Source organism: Polypterus senegalus, chromosome 3, assembly GCF_016835505.1.
Source record: "Polypterus senegalus isolate Bchr_013 chromosome 3, ASM1683550v1, whole genome shotgun sequence".
In the NCBI taxonomy this organism is placed as follows: domain Eukaryota; kingdom Metazoa; phylum Chordata; class Cladistia; order Polypteriformes; family Polypteridae; genus Polypterus; species Polypterus senegalus.
This window is the reverse complement of record NC_053156.1, coordinates 40,696,780-40,705,026: the sequence shown is the minus strand read 5'-3', so window position 1 is coordinate 40,705,026 and position 8,247 is coordinate 40,696,780.

Below are 8,247 nucleotides of genomic sequence, written 5' to 3'. Positions count from 1 at the left end.
CTATATCCCAACTACAGGGTCACAGGGGTCTGCCAGAGCCAACACAGGGCGCAAGGCAGGAAACAAACCCCGGGCAGGGTGCCAGCCCACCGCAGACTTTCATTTTCTGAAAGTATTAACTTAACTACTTTTTAGCACAATATGCATGCATTTTTCACATAATGAACATATGAATGGATGACTTGATGTGTAGGGTAACATGAAAGTTTTTACATGGAGATTTTTGATATTGTTTGCTGTTGTTCAGCAATGGCCATCATAGGATCACATTCTATGAGAAACATTGTTTACCATGAGAACATCCATCCATCCATCCATTTTCCAACCCGCGGAATCCGAACACAGGGTCACGGGGGTCTGCTGGAGCCAATCCCAACCAACACAGGGCACAAGGCAGGAACCAATCCTGGTCAGGGTGCCAACCCACCGCAAATGAGAACATGGGGTTACATTTTTTCCTAAGCAATCAATACAAAACACATGGGGTAAGTAGCTAATACAAAAATATCATTTTTGGGTGGAGGACTCCTTTGAGGTAGCTCTCAGTGCTAAATGCTTTATGAACAGCTAAGTAAGAATTTTACTGTACTCCATACACACGACAGTAAAGACCATATAAACCTACAGTATAAATCTTTCACGTATCTACTTAAATAAAGGTTCTTTCTTGATCTTCATGTAGGTTGTTGTTTAAGGAACCAAAAATAGTTCCCCTATGGTATTATTCAGAAGAACCATTTTTGGTTCTAACTGGCACCTTTATTTTTAAGAATGTTGGACTTTAAGTGAAATTCCAAGATCATCCGTCATATGTGACTAACTCTACCTTGAATGTCTCCCTTGAATCCTATTTTGTGGCATCTGTTTCAAGCTCTACTGTACGGCTTACTAAATTGCCATCTACATTATCTTAATTGCAGTCACTTTAGTTGCTGTGTAGGAGAAATCGGAGCCAGAAACAAGAGGATGGTCAATCTCGCTTGTAGTGCGGTATCCTTAGAACAATAAGCGTTTCTTCTGGTTTTCCACTTGGAGCACAGGCAGGTGGAGTGACCTGCTCTTGGTCACACAGTATCAGTGTGTCCAAAGCCTTAACAACTAAGCCACACTGCTTGTTACATAAAACCACTGGACATGCAAGTCTTCTCAGCACTAGGCCTGTTCACAGCAGCTGGCCTGTGGTGATGATCACCATGTTGGTCTTGAATAATCAACAATCATGTGTGACTAACTGGTCAGAAGAGTTGTGTGACTTGAACCTAGACACTATGAAGGGACAGCCTGAGTACAAAGTGTTGTGACCACACTTATAGTCACTGGATATGGCTAATCAAAAATGCGTAGCTGTCCAGAGGAGCTGGACCATGCCAAAGATATCCTTTGATTATCTTCACATAGGGCATGTGACTCGGTGACTATCCAGCAGATCTTTATTATGACCATTTCATATTCAGATATTAGGGAAAGTCATAAGATTCTCACAGCAGTTAGGTGGGCAGTGCCGATGCAACCCATACCTGGGCAGGGGTTCAAATAACCTGAAAAGTCCACCACACACAGAGTTAAAGAAAAATTTATAGATGATAATATAGTGAACTTGATACTTACTAGATTAATAGTACTTAAAAATGAAAAATGGGGCTTACCCTACAACTTGCATCACCACACTTTTAGGAAAGTTTTTTAGTAAAAAAAAACTAACTTTTCTAATTGTAAGCTTATTGCTGCTACTCAAAATAATAATAATAATAAAAATATTTTTTGCAGAAGTATTCTGTTTTATAATAGCAAAGAAACTGCCCACTACCCTCAATACAATGAGGACTAATCATTTATTTTAGATAGAATGCCCAGAGGGGTCTGGGTGGTCTCATGGCCATGAACCCCTGCAGATTTTATTTTTTCTCCAGCCGTCTGGAGTTTTTTTGTTTTTTCTGTCCTCCCTGGCCATCGGACCTTACTTTTATTCTATGTTAATGAGTTTTGTCTTATTTTAATTCATACTTTGTCTTTTTTCTCTTTCTTCATCATCTAAAGCACTTGGAGCTACATTATTTGTATGAAAATGTGCCATATAAATAAATGTTGTTGTTGTTGTTGTACTGACAGTAACGTCACATGCAAAGTGTAAGGCAAGAAGCAAACTTGGTGGACAGCATGTCAGTCCTTTGTAGGACTCAATCTCAAAGCCAATCAGAAAAGTATGCCTACAATCCAGTAACAGAAATGTATAAATAAATTATCAATTTAGTTTTAATCCAGTCATTTGCTATTGATACTATTTCCAAACAACACAGCAGTTGGGAGCTCAGATTGAGGGAGGAAAAAGGGGACAAATGTTATTTAGTTCACAGCACATGAAGGACTAAATGTATTTTTTAAATTGAGAAGGATGATTAATACATTTTCAGAATGAAGTATTAAATCAGGTAACTATTTGCTGTTAAGTGCACTAACTGATACCAATCCATTCGTAAATACATGGGGAAAACATGCAAACTCCATGCAGACCTTGGCACTGTGAGGCAGGAATGACAGCTCTGCGCCACCACTCTGCACATATGTTAAAACAGCTATACTAAACTTACAGAACTTCAACATTATTCAAAACTAAACATATGCCTACAATGGCTTCACTTCTTGTCACTTGATTGCATGCTTAATCTCTTGCTCAATAATAGTCAATATGACAAACTGAAATCGCATGTGCATTACTGTAATTATTGTGAGATAACGTAATTCTTTTCAGAAACAACTCAATTCTTTTGTGAAATAACGCTATAGGCCTACTTTTGCCAAATAGTGCAATTTTTTTGAGATTTACAGGAAGTTTAATATATACTAAAAAAAAACCTTCCCTCTTTGGAATGTACTAAGTACACACAGCATGAAGGACCACCTTGTAACAATAGTTAGCGAGGTGAAACAAAATGTTATGTTTGTTGAAAATTAAAATATTTCATTTGCAAGAGTTTGTTTTTCACTGCATCTGTTCTGACAATGTTGGTTATTAAATCTGACCAAGCAATCAGAATTATTTCCTATTACCAGGCACTGACCTTTTACCATTTAGGCGTCAGTTGCCTTCTTGGCATGCTGCAGAGATGAGTGTGGTGGATGTACTGCATTACCACCTGCACTTCAGAACACTAAGTATGTTCAGACCTGGCCAGTACTTGGATGGGAAATCATCTACGAAAAGCTATGTTGCTGGAAAAGGTGTTGGTAAAGCCAGTAGGGGCACTTACCCTGTGTGTTGCTCCCAATTCCCCAGTGAAGTGACACGGACACTGTACTGTTAATATGATGTAAAATCAGTCGTGATTCTCTTTAGCCATTACATATCCCTGAGCATCATTTGGGAAGAGTAGGCTTTATCCCAATTTCCTGGCCACTTTGCTCACCCGACTAGGTCATTGTGGACCCTTAATCATCCCCAGCCTCTAAATGGTTCTCTCTCACCTCTTCACCTAATTGGTAATGTGTGGTGCATGTACTGGTGCAAGAACTGCCCCCATAGCATCATCCAGGGGGGTGCTACCTATTGGTGGTAGTTGACATGGTTCCATTCTGTCTATGTAAAACGCTTCCAGCAGCAAGAAAGGCACTATATAAATGCAATTATTATAATTATTATTATGACTTTGGCATCTGTGCGTTTTCTAATTGTCTTTTTAGTTCTTTGCATTTCACGTTGCCACACTTGCACTTTTCTTCTGCTGCACACTAACACGAATACAGTAACGCCAGTAATGGTGTCCGTTATTCCATCTTAAAAGGTCACGCTATAATGTATTAACCGATAGCACCTATTTTACCTGTTTTTAGATAGAATGCGCCTAAAATGACCAATTGAGAAAGCACTGCTCTCACCGCGCTCCAATAGATGACTGTGTTTTATTTTTAGACGTACCAAACTAGCATGGTTATTGGGTTAAACGCGCCACCACGTGCAATGTAAAGGTTATTTATTTATTTAACAGATGTTCTCTCATTCTTAGTTCAGGTCCCGGGTGCAGCTGTTCGTATTTGTTCCTCACATGTGCAGGTAGAAATGCGTTATGCCGACTGTGTGCACCAGGTCCCAATAGCCAAACCACGTGAATTTGGCCTCTTTGGAGTCACTCGCTTAAAGTTGCTTTCGGAAACCAGTTCCTCGGACAGGATATTGGGCAAAATTGCAGAACCAACAAGAAAAGCCGGAATGACCAGCGGCACTGGGTAGTCTTGCATTCAACACGCTTATATAACCCCTTTTAAATCCTCACCTGAAGTGGCCATCGGAAGTTATTTATATTCCCCCTTAACAGGTTCTCCTATAGAATAATGATGAGGTTGGTTGATAAAGATGTCATCTTTTGTAAATACACGCACTGTCGCGTGGGTGTGGGCTCAAAACAACGATCGGTTTTGCCTTTATGCAAATTTGACTGCCTGTCCTCACTTCATTCTGCTTACGTGCGACCGAAAGGCATCAGCGCGCGTGTGTGTGTTGGGTTGGTGTGTTTCATAGTGTCTGGGTGTTGTTTTTAAAGATTATAACCGCAATTGCGACGTTTGGCAACGTCTAACCAAATCAGATGAGATCTAGATAACTCACCTTCACTTTCACTTGGGATCCGACCTGGCACGTTTGAGGGGCTCTGCCTTTACATTCTGCCGATTCGATTACGCGGTCCTTTTACAATGGGGTCTGTCAGAGGTTTATTTTTGAGGAAAAATTCGACCACCGATTACCTCTGAAGTTCCCTTTTAACTTGGGCCATCTGTCGTAATATTTTCATATTGCTTCCCTTTGAGCCTTCAAAAAGTGATTTACAGCACAGATTCTCATCTTTTATAATGGCAGCTATTTTTCCAGAGGTTGCACTTACATTTGCCCCGGAGTTTCTGTTGAAGATGTTTGCTGTTACACGTGTTTGTTGTTGAACATGACTGCTGCTGTTTGCAGCCCTGTGTTTGTGTCTGCACATCATAGAGAAACAGCTATAGTATAGAAATGAAGTGATCCGGAACAAAACCAGGCGAGATGAGAGACGCTTGGTAGTGAGGGCGGCAGCGAAAAAGTATACAATGGAGAAGGAAGAGACGGAGAGAATCTAATAACAGTTCATCCATCAGAAAGACGAACTCATCAATAAAATAAAATGAATGCCATAAAATGTGATTTGTGTTTTAAACTGTTTTGGAAGATAGGTAGATGGCAAATGCTGTCCCGTTATATAAAAAGTGTGATCGGACTGACCTAAGCAACTATAGGCCAGGAAGCTTAACATTCAACATAAGTACATTAATGGAAGGAATTATTAAGGAAAAGCAGCAAATAAACAGGAGTGTTACTGCGTTCAGATGAAGGAGGTCGTATATTACTAGCATGCTGGAGTTCTATGAGGAAGCAGCAAAACGATATGATCAAGGTGGAGCTTATGCTATTATTCTTGATTTTCAGAACGCATTTGATAAGGTCCCATGCACATGAGAGGTTGGGAATCAAACTAAAAGAAGTGGGAGTTCAGGGTGTTGTGCGTAGAAGGGGAAGCAGCAGTGCTGTGCAAGTTCACACCTCACAAGAACTAGCTCAAAGTTCAGTTCACACAGAGTAAAATGAATAAATTCACGTTCATAGTTTTTATTCCATTTCAATTTTACACTAGTTCATGTTCAGTTCATTTTGTATTTTTTAAGGAGTGAAAATAAATGACTCATGAGTTTACTTTTTTCAATTTTGCATGCCTTATATTAAGCTATTACAGTGTTCTCGAATAAAATACAATAATTATGAAGACTTTTTAAAATTTAAATGCACTTTATTGAGTTATACCTAGCAACAAACATGTATAACCATACAGTCATATGAAAAAGTTTGGGAACCCCTCTCAGCCTGCATAATAATTTACTTTCAACAAAAAAGATAACAGTGGCATGTCTTTCATTTCCTAGGAACATCTGAGTACTGTGGTGTTTTCCGAACAAAGATTTTTAGTGAAGCAGTATTTAGTTGTGTGAAATTAAATCAAATGTAAAAAAAATGTGGGTCCCCTTGTAATTTTGCTGATTTAAATGCATGTCACTGCTCAATACTGATTACCTGTAACACTAAATTGGTTGGATTAGCTTGTTAAGCCTTGAACTTCATAGACAGGTGTGTCCAATCATGAGAAAAGGTATTTAAGGTGGCCAATTGCAAGTTGTGCTTCCCTTTGACTCTCCTCTGAAGAGTGAAGAGTGACAGCATGGGATCCTCAAAGCAACTCTCCAAAGATCTGACAGCAAAGATTGTTCAGTATCATGGTTTAGGGGAAGGCTACAAAAAGCCATCTCAGAGGTTTAAACTGTCAGTTTCAACTGTAAGGAATGGAATCAGGAAATGGAAGGCCACAGGCACAGTTGCTGTTAAACCCAGCAGGTCTGGCAGGCCAAGTAAAATACAGGAGCGGCATATGTGCAGGATTGTGAGAATGGTTACAGACAACCCGCAGATCACCTCCAAAGACCTGCAAGAACATTTTGCTGCAGATGGTGTATCTGTACATTGTTCTGCAATTCAGCGCAATTTGCACAAACAACATCTCTATGGCAGGGAGATGAGAAAGAAGTCCTTTCTGCACTCACACCATAAACAGAGTCGCTTGTTGTATGCAAATCCTCATTTAGACAAGCCATAACAAAAAGCGCTTTGCATGGCAGAAGAAGAACACCACATTCCAAGAAAAACACCTGCTACCTACTGCCAAATTTGGTGGAGGTTCCATCATGCTGTGGGGGTGTGTGGCCAGTGCAGGGACTGGGACCCTTGTTAAAGTCGAGGGTCAGATGAATTCAACCCAATATCAACAAATTCTTCAGGATAATGTTCAAGCATCAGTCACAAAGTTGAAGTTACGCAGGGGTTGGATATTCCAACAAGACAATGACCCAAAACACAGTTCGAAATCTACAAAGGCATTCATGCAGAGAAAGAAGTACAATGTTCTGGAATGGCTGTCACAGTCCCCTGACTTGAATATCATCAAAAATCTATGGGATGGTTTGAAGCAGGCTGTCCATGCTCAGCAGCCATCAAATTTAACTGAACTGTAAAGATTTTGTATGGAAGAATGGTCAAAAATACCTCCATCCAGAATCCAGACACTCATCACTCAAAGGCTATAGGAGGCGTCTAGAGGCTGTTATATTTGCAAAAGGAGGCTCAACTAAGTATTGATGTGTAATCTCTGTTGGGGTGCCCAAATTTATGCACCTGTCTAATTTTGTTATGATGCATATTTTCTGTTAATCCAATAAACTTAACTAGCCAACCTGCGACGTACTATACGCTGCATAATCAGGCCGGTTTTTTAATAATTTTTAAGCACAGGGAGAAAATTAACATTTGAAAAATCGGTAATGTAATAAATCAGCAAGAAAAGCAACATTGTAACAATGCACGGAATGAACTAACACACAATCGTCCGTGCGGTGCTCAGGTGCGGAGGGTGGAACGGGAGTAGAGGAGAAGGACGTCCACTCGCTCCCTCCGTCATGCTAGTCTGCTAATTTCTCGTCCAGTATGCACTGCTTGCTCATGTGCCCACCTCCAACTCGTCACTCAAGTCGTTGTCCACCAAGACACCCGACCACGGTAGCAGCGAGGTGGGAGGGGGGTGTGTACAAAGAGCAGGAGCATCAAAGAAGACGCATGTTTGCTGCGGTTGCGAATTTCTGTATGTAGTGTGTAAAACAGTTTGCTATGGTGCACGTGGTCGTGCGTTGTAACCGAAAACTCGGTTTTTAAAGACTGCTCACTTCATTGTGTATACGACTGTAGGTGAATGAAAAGATGCAACTCTGGAGAGGGCAACATACAATACAGAGTTTTACACGCTGCATACAGCAATTCACATTCGCGACAAATTGTTTTACAAGCTGCATATGTAACCGACTCGACTCTGCTTTTTCCTGCGTTGTGTAAATAATTATCACGTAGGCACGTTGAGTTAGAACACGAGCTTTTATTTTCCTCCTTCAGTAAACCCCCTTTGCAAAACAAAAGAAATAGACAGAGCGTCACATATACGTCATCTTCCCTCTGCCCACACAGCATCCACAACGCTTCTCGCGTTATTATTTATATAAACACATTACATATAAAACTATTTACAATAAAATTACTCGAATTTTCCAAAGAAAACTATTTACAATACACATAGCTTTATACACAAAAAAATCCTAATTTTATAATTATATATTCTTAACAAATGAAAAGAA